The 21,667-nt window shown below is 39.9% G+C and overlaps 1 protein-coding gene across 1 annotated transcript in view; it reads right to left on the reverse strand.

Moving 5' to 3' along the window:
- Positions 1 to 7,811: 7,811 nt before the first annotated feature.
- The window catches only part of LOC115197034 (chemokine-like protein TAFA-5), a 135,511-nt gene continuing 121,655 nt past the window's right edge, over positions 7,812 to 21,667 (reverse strand). Inside the window, exon 5 of the mRNA XM_029758164.1 lies at positions 7,812 to 10,106. The gene's annotated coding sequence lies outside the window, so the exon portion shown is untranslated. The remainder of the gene's footprint in view (positions 10,107 to 21,667) is intronic.

Here is a 21,667-nt window from a genome sequence, read left to right on the forward strand (position 1 = left end):
GTAATATGGAATGTGTAACTAAAAGTACAACATTATACTGTTTGAAAATTAACATCAAAGCATTTGAATAAGCTAAACATGAGGAACAATGTATTATAAATCAAAACTTCAGCTGCTGCAAAGAATGCTGGATAATATGCAAATGTTTGTGCACATGCGTTTTTGAAAGTATACTTGAATATATTTTAATACTTAATCCACATCATGATTATTAACTTTACCATGCTTAAAGAGATATTCAATGTCTGATTTGATATTGTTACTGATCTAGCAATCACCACCCCTTTATTAGGCTTTTGGAAGTCTCCCTGGTCTTTGTAGTTGAATCTGTGCTTGAAATTCAATTTGTGACTGAGGGACCTTACATATGTTGTATGGGAGACAGAAGAAGGGTTAGTCATAAAAAAAGAATGTCAACCCCTATTATTTTACATGTAACATATTCTGTGATTTGTTAAGCCAAATTTGACAAATTAACTAATTTAGGCTTGCCTAAACAAAGGAGCTGAATACTTATGCAATGACTGTATTTTAGTGATCTAATTTGTATTATTTATTTTTGACTTTGACATTGACATTAGAGTATTTTGAGTTAACTGATAACAAATGACAATTAAATAAATGTTAATCCCACTTTTTAACACAATAACATTTGAAGAAATACAAGGGGTAACAATACTTTTGCAAGGCACTGTATACTTATAGTGTACTTGATCACTCACAAGCAGTTTCATAAAAAAAGAAAATTGATGCTTCAATTTAGGAATAACTCCAACTGTATTTTGAATGCATATAGTAAATTACAAATAAAGAGATTGAAATTGATGTACAGTTTTAATGAGTGTGTTTACGTATAATGATAGTGAGCATATACAGCGAGGGGAAAAAGTATTTGATCCCCTGCTGATTTTGTACGTTTGCCCACTGACAAAATAAATGATCAGTCTATAAATTTAGTGGTAGGTTTATTTGAACAGTGGGAGACAGAATAACAACAAAACAATCCAGAAAAACGCATGTCAAAAATGTTATAAATTGATTTGCATTTTAATGAGGGAAATAAGTATTTGACCACTCTGCAAAACATGACTTAGTACTTGGTGGCAAAACCCTTGTTGGCAATCACAGAGGTCAGACGTTTCTTCTAGTTGGCCACCAGGTTTGCACACATCTCAGGAGGGATTTTGTCCCACTCCTCTTTGCAGATCTTCTCCAAGTCATTAACCTGTTTGGGATAGGGGGCAGTATTTTCACGGCCGGATAAAAAAGGTACCCGATTTAATCTGGTTACTACTCCTGCCCCGATATGGATAGAAAACACTCTAAAGTTTCTAAAACTGTTTGAATGGTGTCTGTGAGTATAACAGCACTCATATGGCAGGCCAAAACCTGAGAAGATTCTATACAGGAAGTGCCTTGTCTGACCATTTCTTGTCCTTCTGTAGCCTCTCTATCAAAAATACAGCATCTCTGCTGTAACGTGACATTTTCTAAGGCTTCCATTGGCTCTAGAAAGGCGCCAGAAAGTGGAATGATAGCTCTGCAGTCTCTGGGCGAAAAACAGCAGGGGTTTTTGTGAGTGGTCCTTCTGAGGACAATGACACTGGCGCGTGCTTGCACGAGACGACGGCATTTTTTTCTTTCACTGTTTGAACGAATACAACGTCTCCCGGTTGGAGTATTATCGCTATTTTATGAGAAAAATCGCATAAAAATTTATTTTAAACAGCGTTTGTCATGCTTCGAAGTACGGTAATGGAATATTTTGAATTTTTTTGTCACGAAACGCGCCGGCGCGTCACCCTTCAGATAGTTACCTGAACGCACGAACTAAACAGAGCTATTTCAATATAACTATGGATTATTTTGAACCAAAACAACATTTGATGTTGAAGTAGAAGTCCTGGGAGTGCATTCTGACGAAGAACAGCAAAGGTAATCCAATTTTTGTTATAGTAAATCTATAAATCTATAAAACAGACTCCATGAGGGTGGTATGAGGGCCCGACGTCCACAGGTGGGGGTTGTGCTTACAGCCCAACACCGTGCAGGACGTTTGGCATTTGCCAGAGAACACCAAGATTGGCAAATTCGCCACTGACCCCCTGTGCTCTTCACAGATGAAAGCAGGTTCACACTGAGCACATGTGACAGACGTGACAGAGTCTGGAGATGCCGTGGAGAACGTTCTGCTGCCTGAAACATCCTCCAGCATGACCGGTTTGGCGGTGGGTCAGTCATGATGTGGGGTGGCATTTCTTTGGGGGGCCGCACAACCCTCCATGTGCTCGCCAGAGGTAGCCTGACTGCCATTAGATACCGAGATGAGATCCTCAGACCCCTTGTGAGACCATATGCTGGTGCGGTTGGCCCTGGGTTCCTCCTAATGCAAGACAATGCTAGACCTCATGTGGCTGGAGTGTGTCAGCAGTTCCTGCAAGAGGAAGGCATTGATGCTATGGACTGGCCCGCCCATTCCCCAGACCTGAATCCAATTGAGCACATCTGGGACATCATGTCTCGCTCCATCCACCAACGCCACGTTGCACCACAGACTGTCCAGGTGTTGGCGGATGCTTTAGTCCAGGTCTGGGAGGAGATCCCTCAGGAGACCATCCGCCACCTCATCAGGAGCATGCCCAGGCATTGTAGGGAGGTCATACAGGCACGTGGAGGGCACACAAACTACTGAGCCTCATTTTGACTTGTTTTAAGGACATTACATCATGGTTGGATCAGCCTGTAGTGTGGTTTTCCACTTTAATTTTGAGTGTGACTCCAAATCCAGACCTCCATGGGTTGATACATTGGATTTCCATTGATTATTTTTGTGTGATTTTGTTGTCAGCACATTCAATATCTGAGGCTGCTAACTCTATGTAAATAAAAAAGTATTTAATAAGATTATTTCATTCATTCAGATCTAGGATGTGTTATTTTAGTGTTCCCTTTATTTTTTTGAGCTGTGTATATATATTTTTTATAATTTTTTTATTCATTTACATTTTACTATTTTCTTCATTGTAGAATAATAGTGAAGACAAACAAATCAAAATATATTTGAGATTCTTCAAAGTAGCCACAATTTGCTTTGATGACAGCTTTGCACAATTTTGGCATTCCTACAACCAGCTTCACCTAACAGTCTTGAAGGAGTTCCCACATATGCTGAGCAGTTGTTGGCTGCTTTTCCTTCACCCTGCATTCCAATTCATCCAAAACCATCTCAATTGGGTTGAGGTCAGGTTATTGTGGAGGCCAGGTCATCTGATGCAGTACTCCATCACTCTCCTTCTTGGTCAAATAGCCCTTACACAGCCTGGAAGTGTGTTGGGTCATTGTCCTGTTGGAAAACAAATGATAGTCCTACTAAGTGCAAACCAGATGGGATGGCGTATCGCTGCAGAATGCTGTGGTAGCCATGCTGGTTATGTGTGCCTTGAATTCTAAATAAATCACTGGCAGTGTCATCAGCAAAGCACCATCACACCACCTCCTCCATGCTTCACGGTGGGAACCACACATGCGGAGATCATCTGTTCACCTACTCTGCGTCTCACAAAGACACTGCGGTTGGAACCAAAAATCTCAAATTTGGACTGGTCAGATTTCCATCGGTCTAACTCTTGTTTCTTGGCCCAAGCAAGTCTCTTCTTTTCATTGGTGTCCTTTAGTAGTGGTTTCTTTGAGGCAATTCGACCATGAAGGCCTGATTCACGCAGTCTCCTCTGAACAGTTGATGTCGAGTTGTGTCTGTTACTTGAACTCTGTGAAGCATTTATTTGGGCTGCAATATCTGAGGCTGCTAACTCTAATTAACCTAACCTCTACAGCAGAGGCACTGTAACTCTGGGTCTTCCTTTCCTGTGGTGATCTTCATGAGAGCCAGTTTCATTATAGCGCTTGATGGTTTTTGCTGACCTTCATGTCTTATAGTAACAATAGACTGTCATTTCTCTTTGCTTATTTGAGCTGTTTTTGCAATAATATGGACTTGGTCTTTTACCACATAGGGCCATCTTCCCTACCTTGTCACAACACAACTGATTGGCTCAAATGCATTTAGAAAGAAAGAAATTCCACAAATTAACTTTTAACTGTTAATTGAAATGCATTACAGGTGACTAACTTATGAAGCTGGTTGAGAGAACACCAAGAGTGTGCAAAACTGTCATCAAAGCAAAGGGTGGCTACTTTTAACAATCTCAAATCTAAAATATATTTTGATTTGCACTTTTTTGGTTAAAAAACAATTAATATAAAGTACACTTTTAATAAGTGTGTTGAAGTGTAATGATACTATATTTATAGTATACTTAAGATATACTAGAAAAATACATCTCGTGATTGAAGTATATTATTGGATTTTTTTGTATATTTAAGTTACCTTTAGTATGCATGTAATATATTAAAATAAACATTTTAATAGTTTGGATTTAAACTGTAGTGCTTTGTGTTTTATGTCGTAAATGAGTATGAAACTTTTTATGTGCTTCAATTTTTTTTCTCAATGGGACTAAGCTGGAAAATAAAAGTAAAATAAAAGTACAAAAAGTAATCTACTGTACCAAGCAGCTCCGAATACAAAGTTCATCATTGAATGTGAGAAGGACATAAACCGTTGCCGGGTAATTTGGAAAAATGTAGGTGAATGTTTACAATATTATTTATTTTTATTTTGAGTTGTGCATTATATGCAATGTTTTGGGCTGATGGCAATTGTGTTTTGCTGACATATTTTGCATATAAGATCAACAGGTCGAAGATAAAACACTGTAAATATTGACACACTAATGACACCACAGGTACTTTGTGGTGTTTGTATGTTTTCTTCCCCTGACATAGCTGCCTTAGCTCTACTAGGGAAAGCAGCTGTGGAAGGTTTATAACATATTGATTGTACTTTCAGCATTGCAGGCAGAGTAAAAAATGATATACTGTATGTAATCCAAACAAAGATGTACAATGCGACAATTGTATTGCTAGTTCATGTTACGTATCAATCCAATTAAAACATCAGGTTCTGTGTCTGATGTGTGTGGCTGCTCTCTTTAACAACTATACCTTTTCTGGTGGGGGACCTAAAGATGGAGATCAGAAAAATGGTCTGTCACTGTTTGTTACCGCACATTGCAAAACCCAAACAGACCTAATACAGTCAACCAAATGTTTCAAGGATAAGACGGACATAACCTTGCGCCATAATGTAAAGCATGTTTCAATTGTGATTTGGTAGAAGTTGCACCTTTGACCCTGGTCCACGGTCAGATGTTTTTATCCTCCTGAAAAGGTTTGCATTTGAACTTCATCGCACATAGAAAATCAGTGTTGTGTTGGAGGAAGAATCTCTCTCTCTCCTGTGCTCTTTCTCTCTTACACACACACACACACCGGCAGATCTATGCTGAGAAACATCTCGGTTCCCGGGGCAAAAAAACCTGTGCTATCCTGGGGCACAAGTACAGAACATTACTAAACTGCTTTCTACTGTTCTACGACAGCTGCCGATGGCTGACGCTGAGATAGTCCATGTTGGGTCAAACGACATTATGAGGGCTAAGCTCGGAACTGCTGAAACTGGATTGTAAAAGAAATGATTTGAGCTCTAAAAGTCTCCAAAAAGTGGCCGGTTATTTCAGTTCCTGTGCCATCGCTGGGCCGCGTCAGCGAACAATTCAGCAGGCTACTGGCATTACACATCTGGCTAAAAGATTACTGTAGCTCTGTTGGCATAACATTTGTAGATAACTTTGATACCTTTTGGAAACACAAAATCCTCTACAGGAATGATGGAGTCCATCCAAATCATCTTGGTGCCTGGACCCTGTCTTCTCGTTTCATGGCCGCTTGGAGACATTGACTTATCAGCAGGCCTTGCTCAGGTAATCCCTACCATTTTGTCGCAGAGTTCTTGTCGTGCTGCTGTAGATTTTTCCAGGGGTGTTTTCAGTCATAATGTAAGTAACCTACTTTATGTTCCTCTAACTCCCCTAAATGCCTATGTCAATCCGAAAGCTATTGTCAGCAGTAATCATGTGTCTATGAACCTGATTTACACTGTTAGCACAGAGACGGTTAGCCCTAGTAAGAAGCCCACTGTTAGCACTTCACCCTACACTATCAGCTCGAATGTAAATTTCATTGTCTTGTTTACCTTTGATAAGCCTCCCAGTAAAGCACTAAAAACAAACAAGAAACCAGAAAAGGGCTAAAAAATAGCCCAAATTAAAGGAAAATACCACTAGATGATACCCTGTTGATACAGTCCCAAAATGTTTCACATGATAGAAATCCATTTTTCAAGATATAGAAAGTCTCACAGTATGGTCCGTTTTTCTAAAACTTGGCCAGAATAAGGAAAACCGCAGCCCCTCATACTAAAGTCTACATTTAAAGTCTACTAAAATCTACATTTTGACCATTCTATATATTTTGTGCTTTAGAAAGTCTCAAACTATTCTATTAAGTTAATATGTTCACATAATGTATGTCATAAGACTTAATGCAAGTGATTTGATATCTTCTATGATATTTTCATTTGGTGGCACAAATGCATTTAAAGAGCAGCTGAACCAAAAAAAAGACTTATTTGTTTGAAAACGGCATTTGGAGCGTCGATAGTAGTCATAAACATCAACTATAGTGCCAAAATGTACTAAAAGGTGTAAGTTTGATAACTTTATTCATAAAGTCAGTATTTTCCAAAACTGAGATGTGCAAGATTTAGGAAATTAATGATGATGCCAATTTCCTTGGATATTTTAGCGTTGGGTTTGGATATCAATCACGCCCCTGTGCCCACAGGGCAGCTGGCAGCACCCAAATGATTTGAGCATGCTGCACAGCTACACACTATCCAATCGTAGAAGCAGAATCAACCTACAGTTCGCCCATTTCTGAACAGACAGCAGAATTACCCCATTGTCATTAGCACGCACTGCCTTGGGACTTGTTTGATTAACATGAGACAACGAACGAGATATAGATACAATACATTGTCTCCGATGTTATGTTGAAAGAACAAGACTTGTTATTTATAAAGAGCTTTGGTTTTTTAAAACATTTAAAATCCTCACATTCGTGAGCTAACGTTAGCATCACAAACACAACTGTCAAATGGATCTTCCAGCAAAACAACAAACCAAGCACACATCAAAGAAATTGTTAATTGACCACAAAATCAACATTTCGCAATGGCCATCTCAGTCTCCGGACTTGAACCCCATTGAAAACCTGTGGTTTGAATTGAAGAGGGCTGTACATAAGTAGAGACAAAGGATATCAAGCATCTGGAAAGATTTTGTATGGAGAAATGGTTTAAGATGCCTCCCAATGTGTTCTCCAATCTCAGCAAAAAAAATGAAAATGGCTCAGTGTTGTTATCCTTGCAAGGTTAGGGCGCTGGAGTATTGAGAATAATTTTGATCCCCATCTTTAAAAATAATTATTGTAATACTTGTTAAACAAAATCTCTTTCTCTGAGCAGTTGCATTAGTATAACATAATATAATTGTCCCATTTGTTTGAGCATACAATATAGCTCAGTATTTGTATTATTTATTTTATAGTCTTTTTTGCTCATCTTTATCAAGGGTGCCAATAATTTTGGACCTGTCTGTACATAAAATGATATTAATATTTGTACTGGATGCCTTTATCAAAATATTTGACACTCAAGAAATAAGACACATCGCAGAAAGTTAGGAAAGTTTCCTGCTGCATAACATTCCGGAGCGTGCCCGCTCGAGCTGAGGATTTACAGAACGGTCAGAGTTGTTAGTTATAGGCCATTTCATGTGTTTTTTATTAGATTAGTCAGGTTTTTATTTACTGAATGTTTGCAGCCAGTATTTACAAAAAAATCTAAAACAGATTTGTAGAAATATTTATCGTTCGTGTAAAGTTCTAATGAAATACTTTGAAAAAACGGCATATGGTAATTTAATTCACTCAGAAACACCTATACAATTTTATATATATTGAATGGCCATGACTTTGACAATGCAAAATTGAGGCTCCTTCTTAGCAGAAGTAAAATTGACGCGTCACTTGCACATTGTATAGAGAAAATAACACACCCACATCAAATCACACTCCTAAGGCGCAAATCACATTTTTCTTAATGATGATGAAGAAAACAGAGGAGAAATCAGTCTGTTCAACCTCCCTTTAAATGTCCATTTGAGAACAGAATACTATACTCATGAATTGTTGTTCAAGAGTTCTTCCAGCCTTAAAATATTTAATAAGAGGGAAATTTTGCGAACATATACCATGCATACGATGTACTGCATGTTATTAAGATACACGCATTTTTGCACATTCTACCAGCCAGCCACATTGATGCAACCGGATTATGTCAGTTGAAATAACGAGGAAACAATTAATGAAATCCATTTTTGCCTGGTGCATACTGTAGGATGATGTAAATCAATGTTTAGCTATTCAAATTATATTCCCATGAAGTCTCTCTGATAAAATTGGCCCATATACTATTTGTATTTGTTGCTAATATTGAACCAATTTTGATCAAAGAAGAATACTCTGAACTGCTATGGCATAATCCCAACACTCGGTTTGCACTGCTAAAAGGGTGCTCACACGGCTCACTACCTTCAGTGGTGTTTCTTCTGAACAGCATGCAAAACAGCATGTTGGTGGTAGCTTATCCAGCAGGTTTAAAGCTTACTAGCTCGAGAGCTTCCCTCCCCCATTGGCTATCGTAAAGTTAACTTGCTATCGTAAAGTTAACTTGCTGAAATGTACATAAAGTTATAACTTTCTGAGCTTTAGTTGCAAACTTTGTAGTCACCAGTTTGAGAATCATGAAATGTCTCATTGTGTCTCCCCCTTCCATTAAATATGGCAGTAGCTTGGTTGTTTAAAGTAGTAAAGGTGGTTTGAAAATTAAAACCTGAAATTTTGCAACATTTTCACAAAGGTTACTGTGGGCTACAAATGTAGAAAATATAACCTTTCTTCTTAAACGGGTTCTGTACTATTGTCTGGTTGCTTTAATATTGTACTTTCCACCTCATTTCATGTTAAATAGTTGATTTTATGATGAAAAAATAATTCAACAGAATGAAAAGGCAGAGCCACTTGACTTTGTTCAAATGAACAAGACAGACCAGTAGCTTAAGGACATAGCTCATTGTGTATGCACAGTTTATGATTGGCAATGTGACCACATTTCCAGTGCTAACTAAGGTTTTCTACAAAGATACAACATATAAAACTGTTAAATATATAACTTTAGGCTTTTGAAAATACATGTAATGTTTCTTTTCCCCAAACAGATATGACAGATTTACTATTTTCCTCCTCTTCTTTCCTGGTGAGAAATGATTTGCTTGTTTCACTATAACCAGCCATGCTGACTGCAAATTTTCAAAATATAGCAATGGAAAATGTAAATCTGATTTAATGAATGTTCAAAATAGAGCAGTGAGTACACAAGTACAGTTTAGTAGTCTAAAATAAATGTCATTGACAAATTACACAATGTCCTTTGACTTATTTCTTTTACCATCCAGTTATTGTCATTCATTTGTACACAATTACTCTGCGAAATAAGTCACCATGTGTACATTTGTGTGTATGTCTATCAAAGCGTGAGTGGGAATACAGGATTGCATGTTTTATCAACTTTAATAAGTCTCTAAACCCCTTATCCCATAGTCCACTGTGTCCTCCATAACATGGTTTTTAACTTTGGTCTGTATTCTGTAAAAACACTACAGAGGAGTTGCCAGGTGAAAACTCCAAATGAGAATCTCGTCCTGGGTCATATCCAGAAGTTCAAGACGACCCACTTTGGAATTATTCAAATTCAACTGAAAAATACGTTTTGTCTCCCACAGAATAATACAGTATTGCAGAGTCCATCAGTTCGATGTTTAGCTCCAGCTCCTGTATTCGGAGTCCGGGCCTTTGGCACCGTAGATTTTATGTGATTTCACTCTGTTGCACAGGACAATGGACGGACAGCTGAGGATAAGACAACGTATGATCCACACAGGCGGTGACGATTGACCATGGGAAGCAGCTCACACACCATCCCCTATCTCTTTCCGGAGAGTCTTTCCCCGCCATCGTCAGGAGACCTGAGAATCGATAGGAACACAACAGCCATCAGGGGAGCAGAGAATCCATAACGACACGCTACATCTGGCTCTGCAATGAGAGCCCTTCTGCTTGTGTAAGCAATGTGTTTGTGGTGACGGCCACCATCGATAAAATGGCCATCCCATCAAATCAGGCAACTCAATGTAGAATCTTACATCTACAGAGGGGTCCAAAATGAATGACACCCTTGATAAAGATGAGCAATAATGACTGCATAAAATACATAATTCAAATACTAAGCTATATTGTATGCCATTTTTTAAATTTATTTTACACTAAGAAAATTGTTTAAGAAAGAGATTTCATTCAGCAAGTAATATTTTTTTTTTCTCAAAAAGATAAGGGTCAAATTATTGACACCCCTCAAGATTCTTATAAATAAAGTGTAGTAATTGGTCCCATATTACTATAGCATGCAATGACTACATGAAGTTGTTACACTACAAACTTGATGGATGCATTTTCAGTTCGTTTTGATTGTGTTTCACATTATTTTGTGTCCAATAGAAATGAATGGTAAATAATGTATTGTGTCATTTTGGAGTCACTTTTATTGTAAATAAGAATATAATATGTTTCTAAACACTTCTACATGAATATGGATCCTGAATGAATTGTGAATAATGATGAGTGAGAAAGTTACATAGGGTCAACGATCATACCCCCCAAGACATGCTAACCTCTCACCATTACCAATAACAGGGGAGGTTAGTATGTCTTGGGGGTATGATATTTTACCCTCTGTAATGTTCTCACTCATCATTATTCACAATTCATTTAGAATTATCTGTAATTCTGGTAAGAAAAAACATATTACTTTTTTATCATACAATATAGCTCAGTATTGTAATTATTTATTTTATACAGTCATTATTGCTCATCTTTATCAAGGATGTCAATCATTTTGGACCCGACTGTATGTGTGACTCAGAAAACTTTGTGGCTTGAGCAAGCTACCAATTACGTCACACTGGAAGACGTTAAGCTACACTAAAGCTTCCCTTCAGAAAAATATAGTTTACTTTGAAAAAGTATTTCACTACATCCAAACTACATTGTGAAAATAATTTGTAAATCTGTAATGTCAGACTACACATTGCAAGAACAGATCACTTTGGATCGTGTATTAACATAATGTGTAATTTAGCCACGTATAAACAAAAACAATGTTTCAAGTGAGAATTAGTCAGGTCTGATGCCACAAAAAGAAAGAAAATGATTGCTTACATCACCCACATTTTATTTTTGCAAAAGGTAGTGTGTAGTTCCAGTAGTTACCTACACTTCTACATGGCAAAAAATAATAATGAAATACTGAAAACATTACTTAGATTTGAATTTAGTTCAACTACCACCAAGCTACTGCAAATTGTAGTCAAATTACTATTTACTATTTGACTACTCACCAATATTTCTAACTGCAGATACTGTACATCAGTGGTGGAAAAAGTACCCAATTATGATTAAAAAAAAAGTATAGATAACTTAATAGAAAGTTACTCAAATAAAAGTGAAAGTCACCCAGTAAAATCCTACTTGAGTAAAAGTAAAAAAGTATTTGGTTTTAAATATACTTATGTATCAAAAGTAAATGTCATTGCTAAAATATACTTAAGTATCAAAAGTAAATGTATAAATCATTTCAAATTCCTTATATTAAGAAAAGCAGACGGCACCATTTTTTTGTTTTTATAATGTATGTATAGCCCGGGGCACACTCCAACACTCAGACATTATTATTTGTGTTTAGTGAGTCCGCCAGAACATTGGCAGTAGGGATGACCACGTGTTCTCTTGATAAGTGCGTGAATTTCAACATTTTCATAAGCATTCAAAATGTAACAAGTACTTTGGGTTGTCAGGGAAAATGCATGGAGTAAAATGTACAATATTTTCTTTATGAATATAGTGAAGTAAAAGTACAAGTTGTCAAAAATAGAAATAGAGTGGGCCTCCCGAGAGGTGCAGTTGTCTAAGGCACTGCATCGCAGTGCTAGCTGTGCCACTAGAGATTCTGGGTTTGAGTCCAGGCTCTGTCGTAGCCGGCCGTGACCGGGAGACCCATGGGGCGGCACACAATTGGCCCAGCGTCATCTGGTTTAGCCGGTAGGGATGTCCTTGTCCCATCGCGCACTAGCAACTCCTGGGCCGGGCGCAGTGCACGCTGACACGGTCGCTAGGTGTTTCCTCCGACACATTGGTGCAGCTGGCTTCCGGGTTAAGTGGGCATTGTGTCAAGAAGCAGTGCGGCTTAGTTGGGTTGTGTTTCGGAGGATGCACAGCTCTCAACCTTCGCCTCTCCCGAGTCCGTACAGGAGTTGCAGCCATGAGACAAGACTGTAACTACCAATTGGATACCACAAAATTGTGGAGAAAAAGGGGTAAAAAAAATAAATACAAAAATATAATGAAAAATAGAAAAAGTAAAGTAAAACACAGATACACCCCAAAAAAGTACTTAAGTAGAACTTTACACCACTGCTGTACATTTACAAGGTGGTGCTCTCTCTCTCTCTCTCTGAGACGCAAACGTGTTACAATATTAACTATTTCTCCATATACATGTATTAAATTCCGTATATGAAATTGCACAGTGGAAAAAAACGGCCAACTTCCTACCATCTGTTTGAGTTAGATCTCTTTCTTCATTTGATCAAGGGATTGAATGTTCTGTATTCTCTGACTGTGTGACGTTTATTTCAGTGAATGAACTCTCTCTTAAGATGCCAAGCTGTTTCTCAGGTTGAGATTAGACACGCAAAAGATGTAAATTAAGTGGAGAATACTGTGGCGTGAGGCAGACCTCACTGTCTGACTGAGCCTTAATTCAATTAAATACCAGCCCTGCCACAGTTGTGTTAAGTCCTATGATGACCCAACATTACAGGAGTTAAAGAGTGTGACGGATCTTCTCCATACACAGATAAAGCTTTTAAATGTAATCAGGGTCGTTCCAAATTCACTGCGATTTGCCACGGCCCTAATGTACCAAAGATAGTGTGGGGCTCCACATTGCACTCAAGCGATTTGGTTATGCATAAAATTACACAAAATCATAGAGGAATTTACAAAGTGAAGCAAGATTTCTTCCCTACATGCTCTCAGGGTTTTCACAAAGCAAATTAACTGAGGTATGCCTATGGCAAAATGGACTGGAGTGGCAGCATAAGTCACTGTCCCTACACTAACAATACAATGTCATGCACACTTCATGTTTCCTCCACCATTATCCTGATATAGAGGATATAGTGGCCAGTGCTTAGTTTAAATCATTGGATTTCTAGCTATATTGATGACTGATACTTCAATAATGAAAAAAATGTCCCCTTGCATCGCACCCCTTCGTTGAAACCACAGGTATTAAGTTAACTTGCAGTATTTCTTTTGACCAACTCAGTGGCCTTGTAGTTGGAGTGTCAGTCCGGAGGTTGGGAGTTTGATCCCTGTCCGAGTCATACCAAATACTGTAAAAACGGGAACCAGGGTGTCTTCCCCAATGCATCTATGCTTGGAATTAAGAAGATAGATCATCTTGGGTATGTGTGTATCAGCTTTGCACATGTGGATTTGGGATTTTTTTCAAGCTCTGTTGAGTTAGATTGGGAGCAGCGGTGAACAGTAATCTTCAAGTCTTTTCACAGATTTTCAATGGGATTCAAGTCTGAGCTTTGGCTGGGCCACTGAAGGACTTTCACATTCTGGTGCTAAAACCATTCCAGCATTGCTTTGGCTGTATGCTTGGGATCATTGTCCTGTTGGAATGTAAATCTGTGCCCCAGTCTAAGGTTGTTTGCACTCTGAAGCAGGTTCTCACCAAGGATTTGCCTGTATTTGACTCCATTCATTGTTCCCTCTATCCTTACCTGTCTCCCACTCCATGCTGCTGAGAAGCATACCTATAGCATGATGCTGTCACCACCATGTTTCACAGTAGGGAAGGTGTTAGACAGATGATGAGTTGTGCTTGGATTTCTCCATACATAGAGTTTTGCATTCAGGCCAAAGAGTTACATTTTTGTCTCATCAGACCACAAAGTCTTTTGCCTTATGATCTCAGTCTTTCACGTGCCGTTTTGCTAACTCCAGGCATGTTGTGATGTCCCTTTTTCTCAGGAGTGGCTTCCGTTTGGCCTCTCTCCCATAATGCCCAGATTGGTGAAGTGCTGTAAAGATTTTTGTCCTTCTGGCAGGTTCACCCATCTCAGCCAAGGAACTCTGTAGTAGTTTTCTCAGAGTAGTCATTGGGTTCTTGCCTTCCTGCCCGGTTGCTCAGTTTGGTCGGATAGCCAGCTCTAGACAGAGTCTGATTAGTTCCATATGTTTTCCATTTCCCAATGATGGAGACCACTGTGCTCTTGGAAACTCAACACTCTAGAAATTGTTTCATACCCTTCCCCAGATACACTGAGTGTACTAAAACTCTTTCCATGATATAGACTGACCAGGTGAATCCAGGTGAAAGCTATGATCCCTTACTGATGTCACTTGCTAAATCCACTTCCATCAATTCAATCAGTCTAGATGAAGGGGAGGAGAGAGGTTTAAGAAGGATTTTTAAGCTCTGACACAATTGAGACATGATTGTGTATGGGCAAGACAAAATATTTAAGTGCCTTTGAATGGACTGCAACACTGCTGGGTTATTCACCCTCAACAGTTTCCTGTATGTATCAAGAATGGTCCACCACCCAAAGTAGGCAAAGGGTGGCTACTTTGAAGAAATATATTTTGATTTGTTTAACACCTATTTGGTTACTACGTGATTCCATATGTGTTATTTCATAGTTTTGATGTCTTCACTACTATTCTACAATGTAGAAAATAGTAAAAAAAAAAATGTTGAATGAGTAGGTGTGTCCAAACTTTTGACTGGTACTGTAAATATATTTGAGAGAAATAACACACCAAAAAACATAATATTGCAAAGTTGCTTAGGAGATTGTGTAACGCTTGTCGTCTGTAGAAGAAGGGGACCAAAGCGCAGCGTGGTGAGTGTTCATATTAATGATTTAATAATAAGAAACACCTCAAACAATACAAGAAAATGAACGACAGCCAACAGTTCTGTCAGGTCACAAAACGTACAAAACAGAAAATAACTACCCACAAACCCCAAAGGAAAACAGGCTGCCTAAGTATGACTCCCAATCAGCGACAACGATGTACAGCTGTCCCTGATTATTAAGAGCCATACCAGGCCAAAACAAAGAAATACAAAGCATAGAAAAAAGGACATAGAATGCCCACCCAAATCACAACCTGACCAAACCTAAATAGAGACATAAAAAGGCTCTCTCAGGTCAGGGCGTGACAGTACCCCCCCCCCCCCCCCCCCCCACAAAGGTGCGGACTCCTGCCGCAAAACCTGAACCTATAGGGGAGGGTCTGGGTGGGCATTTCTCCGCGGTGGCGGCTCTGGAGCGGGACGCAGACCCCGCTCCACCACTGGCTCACCCCACTTTGGTGGCGCCTCTAGAGCGGGGTCCCTCGCCGCGGGCCCCGGACTGGAGGGCGACTCTGGCTGCGCTGAAGGACAGGCGGGCGACTCTGGCTGCGCCGGAGGACAGGTGGGCGACTCTGGCTGCGCCGGAGGACAGGCTGGCGACTCTGGCTGCGGATTCCCCAGGCTGGGGAGACCCACTGGAGGCCTGGTCCGTGGAGGAGGCACAGGATAGACCAGGCTGGGGAGACCCACTGGAGGCCTGGTCCGTGGAGGAGGCACAGGATAGACCAGGCTGGGGAGACCCACTGGAGGCCTGGTCCATGGAGGAGGCACAGGATAGACCAGACTGGGGAGACCCACTGGAGGCCTGGTCCGTGGAGGAGGCACAGGATAGACCAGGCTGGGGAGACCCACTGGAGGCCTGGTCCGTGGAGGAGGCACAGGATAGACCAGGCTGGGGCTGGGGAGACCCACTGGAGGCCTGGTCCGTGGAGGAGGCACAGGATAGACCAGGCTGGGGAGACCCACTGGAGGCCTGGTCCGTGGAGGAAGCACAGGATTCACCAGGCTGGGGAGACCCACTGGAGGCCTGGTCCGTGGAGGAGGCACAGGATAGACCAGGCTGGGGAGACCCACTGGAAACACCGTGCGCTTTACCGCATAACACAGTGCCTGACCAGTACTACGCTGCTTCCGGTAAGCATGGGGAGTTGGCTCAGGTCTATCGCCTGACTCCGCCAATCTCCCTGTGTGCCCCCCCAAAAACATTTGTTGGGGCTGCCTCTCATGCCTGCTGCGCTGCCTTGTCTCATATTGCCGCCTCTCAGCTTTTGCTGCCTCTAGTTCCTCCTTCGGGCGGCGATATTCCCCAGCCTGGTGCCATGGTCCTGCCCCGTCCAGGATCTCCTCCCAGGTCCATGACTCTGTATAGTCCTCCTGTTGCTGCTTCCTCCGCTGCTTGGTCCTTTGGTGGTGGGTAGTTCTGTAACGCTTGTCGTCTGTAGATGAAGGGGACCAAAGCACAGCGTGGTGAGTGTTCATATTAATGATTTCATAATAAGAAACACCTCAAACAATACAAGAAAATGAATGACAGCCAACAGTTCAGTCAGGTCACAAAACGTACAAAACAGAAAATAACTACCCACAAACCCCAAAGGAAAACAGGCTGCCTAAGTATGACTCCCAATCAGCAACAACGATGTACAGCTGTCCCTGATTTATAGCCATACCAGGCCAAAACAAAGAAATACAAAGCATAGAAAAAAGGACATAGAATGCCCACCCAATCACACCCTGACCAAACCTAAATAGAGACATAAAAAGGCTCTCTCAGGTCAGGGTGTGACAGATTGTAGCAGAGCTGCCATGTCTGTCGGTGCCATATGTTGCCTACTCATATTTTGCCTAAGTATAATATTTTATCTTGCTATGTTAATACATGCTGTGTTAACTTTGGTGTGTTTACCTGCCTACGTACCGTAGATCGCAAGCCCATAATAAGTCAATAGAGCTAACTGGCTAGCTACTAGTACTGTTAGCTACTGAGATAGCCACAAAGAATTGTTAGCTAGCTACCCACAACAAATTGACATCTATCATGCATAATATTAGTTTTAGGTTATTTTTGCTTGTTAAAACTTTTTAAGGTATAGGGGGCAGTATTTTCGATTTCGGATGAAAAGTGTGCCCAGAGTAAACTGCCTAATACTCGGGCCCAGAAACTAGAATATGCATATTATTAGTAGATTTGGATAGAAAACACTCTGAAGTTTCTAAAACTGTTTGAATGATGTCTGTGAGTATAACATAACTCATATGGCAGGCAAAAACCTGAGAAAAATCCAACCAGGAAGTGGGAAATCTGATGCTTGTAGTCTTTTCAAGTCATTGCCTATCTAACACACAGTGACTTAGGGTTCATTTTGCACTTGCTAAGGCTTCCACTAGATGTCAACAGTCTTTAGAACCTTGTTTTAGGCTTTTGCAGTGAACAGAGAGCGAACAAGAAGGCCGGGGAGTTGGTGACTCAGAAAATGACATGAGTTCATTGGCGCACATTCACGTGATGAGGTAGCTGTGTTCCATAACATTTTTCAAGACATTGGAATCGTCCGGTTGGAATATTATTGAAGTTGTATGTTGGGGCTAGGGGGTAGCATTAAACCCCGAGATGGGATTGCTAGCAAGGCTGGAAGCTAGCAAGGCTTTACACCATTTAAAAGATAAACATCTCCTTAATCTAACCACATTGTTCGATTTTCAAAGAGGCTTTACGGCAAAAGCATAGAGTTAGATTATGTTAGGACAGTACATAGCCAAAAAAGTACAAACATCCATTTTCAATTCAAGGTCAGGCGTCACCAAAAGCAGAAACCAGCTAAAATTATGCACTAACCTTTGACAATCTCCATCAGATGACACTCCTAGGACATTATGTTATACAATACATGCATTTTTTGTTCCATCAAGTTCATATTTATATCCAAAAACAGCATTTACAGTCGCGGTGAAATTCTGAATTTTTTTCACCTCAAATGCTTCCTTGAATTCAGCGTTACAATTTACAAAATTACTATTCGAAAACATTGGTAAATTATAATATTGTCATTCAAAGAATAATATATTATAATCTCGTAAATGCTACCGCATTGCCAGATCTCAAAATAACTTTACTGGGAAATCACATTTTGCAATAAACGGGGTACAATGCTAAGAACAATAGGCTAGGCTATACAGTTAGCATCATCTAATATCGATAATGAAATTGTTAATATCCACTTACCTTTGATTATCTCCATCAGAAGGCACTTCCAGGAATCCCAGGTCCACAAGAAATGTGGTTTCTTTCGACAAAGTTCATAATTGATGTCCAAATAACTCTAAGTTGTTAGCGCTTCGGTAGGCTACTAAAAAGTAGGGGGGGTGGGGGGAAGTCACGACGTAAAGTAAAAAAAATAATCTATTTATGTTCGTTCAAACATGTCAAACGTTGTTTAGCATCAATCTTTAGAGCCATTTTTAACGTGAAACATCAGTAATGTTTCAACCCGACCTCTCCTGTGTCTTGAAAAACATTTTTGAAAAATGTCTCGCCTGACATGAACTCACATGCATGCGCAGGTGCGGCCAATAATGAAGTGACGACATCCCAGGGAGGTCAACTTCTCTTCCTTGTCATCCGGTCTCTGTTCATCATAGACGCTTCAAACAACTTTATAAAGATCGTTGACATCTAGTGGAAGCCGTAGGAAGTGCGAAATGAATCCTTTCTCACTGTGTTATCTATTAACAATGACTCAAAAAAAATAGTACAGCCACAAAAAAAAATTTTTTGCCTGGCATATGAGTTTTGTTATACTTACAGACACCATTCAAACAGTTTTAGAAAATTCAAAGTGTTTTCTATCCAAATCTGGTAATAATATGCATATCCTAGCTTCTGAGTTGGTGTAGGAGGCAGTTAAAAATGGGCACATATTTTTTTCAAAATTCTCAATACTGCCCCCTAGCCCCATTAACCTCTTACATCTAGACGTTCCGCTAGCGGAACACCTGCTCCAATAGCCAATGATGGGCGTGGCGCGAATGACAAATTCCTCAAAAATACGACTATTTTACACCATTTTAAAGACAAGACTCTCCTTTATCTAACCACACTGTCCGATTTCAAAAAGGCTTTACAACGAAAGCAAAACATTAGATTATGTCAGCAGAGTACCCAGCCAGAAATAATCAGACACCCATTTTTCAAGCTAGCATATTATGTCACAAAAAATCCAAACCACAGCTAAATGCAGCACTAACCTTTGATGATCTTCATCAGATGACACCCCTAGGACATTATGTTATACAATACATGCATGTTTTGTTCAATCAAGTTCATATTTATATCAAAAACTAGCTTTTTACATTAGCATGTGACATTCAGAACTAGCATACCCCCCGCAAACTTCCTGTGAATTTACTAAATTACTCACGATAAACGTTCACAAAAAACATAACAATTATTTTAAGAATTATAGATACAGAACTCCTCTATGCACTCGCTATGTCCGATTTTAAAATAGCTTTTCGGTGAAAGCACATTTTGCAATATTCTCAGTAGATAGCCCAGCCATCACGGCTAGCTATTTAGACACCCACCAAGTTTAGCACTCACCAAAGTCAGATTTACTATAAGAAAAATTGTATTACCTTTGCTGTTCTTTGTCAGAATGCACTCCCAGGACTTCTACTTCAATAACAAATTTTGGTTTGGTCCCAAATACTCCATAGTTATATCCAAACAGCGGCGTTTTGTTTGTGCGTTCAAGACACTATCCGAATGGTAAAGAAGGGTGACGAGCACGACGCATTTCGTGACAAAAAAATTCTAAATATTCCATTACCGTACTTCGAAGCATGTCAACCGCTGTTAAAAATCAATTTTTATGCAATTTTTCTCGTAAAAAAGCGATAATATTCCGACCGGGAGTGGTGGTTTTCGTTCAAAGAGAGAAAGTAAACATGGAGTCGACTCGTGCACGAGCCTCAGTCTCATAGGACTCTGACCGGCCACTATCCAAACGCGCTAATGTTTTTCAGCCAGGGCCTGCAAATACACGATTCAGCTTTTTGCCGCCTTCTGGAATGCTTCTGAGAGCCCATGGGAGCCGTAGGAAGTGTCACGTAACAGCAGAGATCCCCTGTATTGGATAGAGATAATCATGAAGGCCAAGAAATGGTCAGACAGGGTACTTCCTGTTTGGAATCTTCTCAGGTTTTGGCCTGCCAAATGAGTTCTGTTATACTCACAGACACCATTCAAACAGTTTTAGAAACTTTGGAGTGTTTTCTATCCAAAGCTAATAATTATATGCATATTCTAGTTTCTGGGCAGGAGTAATAATCAGATTAAATCGGTACGTTTTTTATCCGGCCGTGAAAATACTGCCCCCTGGTCATAACAGGTTAAAAAGGCCCTAAAGATTGATGCTATACAAAGTTTGACATGTTTCTACGAACGTAAATATAATTTTTTTTTCTTACTTTTCGTCGTGCCATTTTCGACGCGCTTCCTACATTTGGAGTAGCGCAAACAACAAGGAGGTATTTGGACATAAATGATGGACTTTATTGAACAAAACAACATTTATTGTGGACCTGGGATCCCTAGAAGTGCCTTCTGATGAAGATCATCAAAGGTAAGTGAATATTTATAATGCTATTTATGATTTTAGATGACTCCAAAATGGTGGGTATCTGTATTGCCTGATGTATTTTTCTGAGCGCCGTACTCAGATTATTGCAAAGTGTGCTTTCCCCGTGAATCTTTTTTTAAATCTGTCACAGTGGTTGCAATAAGGAAATGTTTATCTTTAACCTCTCTAGGGTAGAGGGCAGTATTTTCACAACCGGATAAAAAACGTACCCGATTTCATCTGGTTATTACTCCTGGCCAGAAACTAGATTATGCATATAATTGTTTGATTTGGATAGAAAACACCCTAAAGTTTCTAAAACTGTTTGAATGGTGTCTGTGAGTATAACAGAACTCATATGGCAGGCCAAAACCTGAGAAGATTCTATACAGGAAGTGCCATACTGGAGGAATAATTTTTCTTCAACGAGTCGGACGGGAATGATTTACTTCAGATGCCCGACAAGGCCCTCATATCTGTAATTCGCAGGAGAAAGAGAAGGAGGTATCGTGGACGAAGATTCGGGTGCCTTGATAGGATCCATTGCCGAGAGGGTAATCTACAATTACCATCAGTCATATTAGCCAACGTACAATCAATTGATAATAAAATAGACGAACTAGATCACATATACCCTACCAACGGAACATTAAAAACTGTAATATCTTATGTTTTCACGAGTCGTGGCTCAACGACGACATGGATAACATACAGCTGGCAGGTTTGAAGCATTTTCGTCAGGATAGAACACTAGCCTCTGGTAAGACAAGGGGTGACGGTCTATGTATATTTGTAAACAACAGCTGGTGCACGACATCTAAGGAAGTCTCAAGATTTTTCTCACTTGATAAGCTGTAGACTACACTATTTACCAAGAGAGTTTTCATAGCTGTCTACATAGCACCACAAACCG

This window comes from Salmo trutta, chromosome 7 (assembly GCF_901001165.1).
Source record: "Salmo trutta chromosome 7, fSalTru1.1, whole genome shotgun sequence".
In the NCBI taxonomy this organism is placed as follows: Eukaryota; Metazoa; Chordata; class Actinopteri; order Salmoniformes; family Salmonidae; genus Salmo; species Salmo trutta.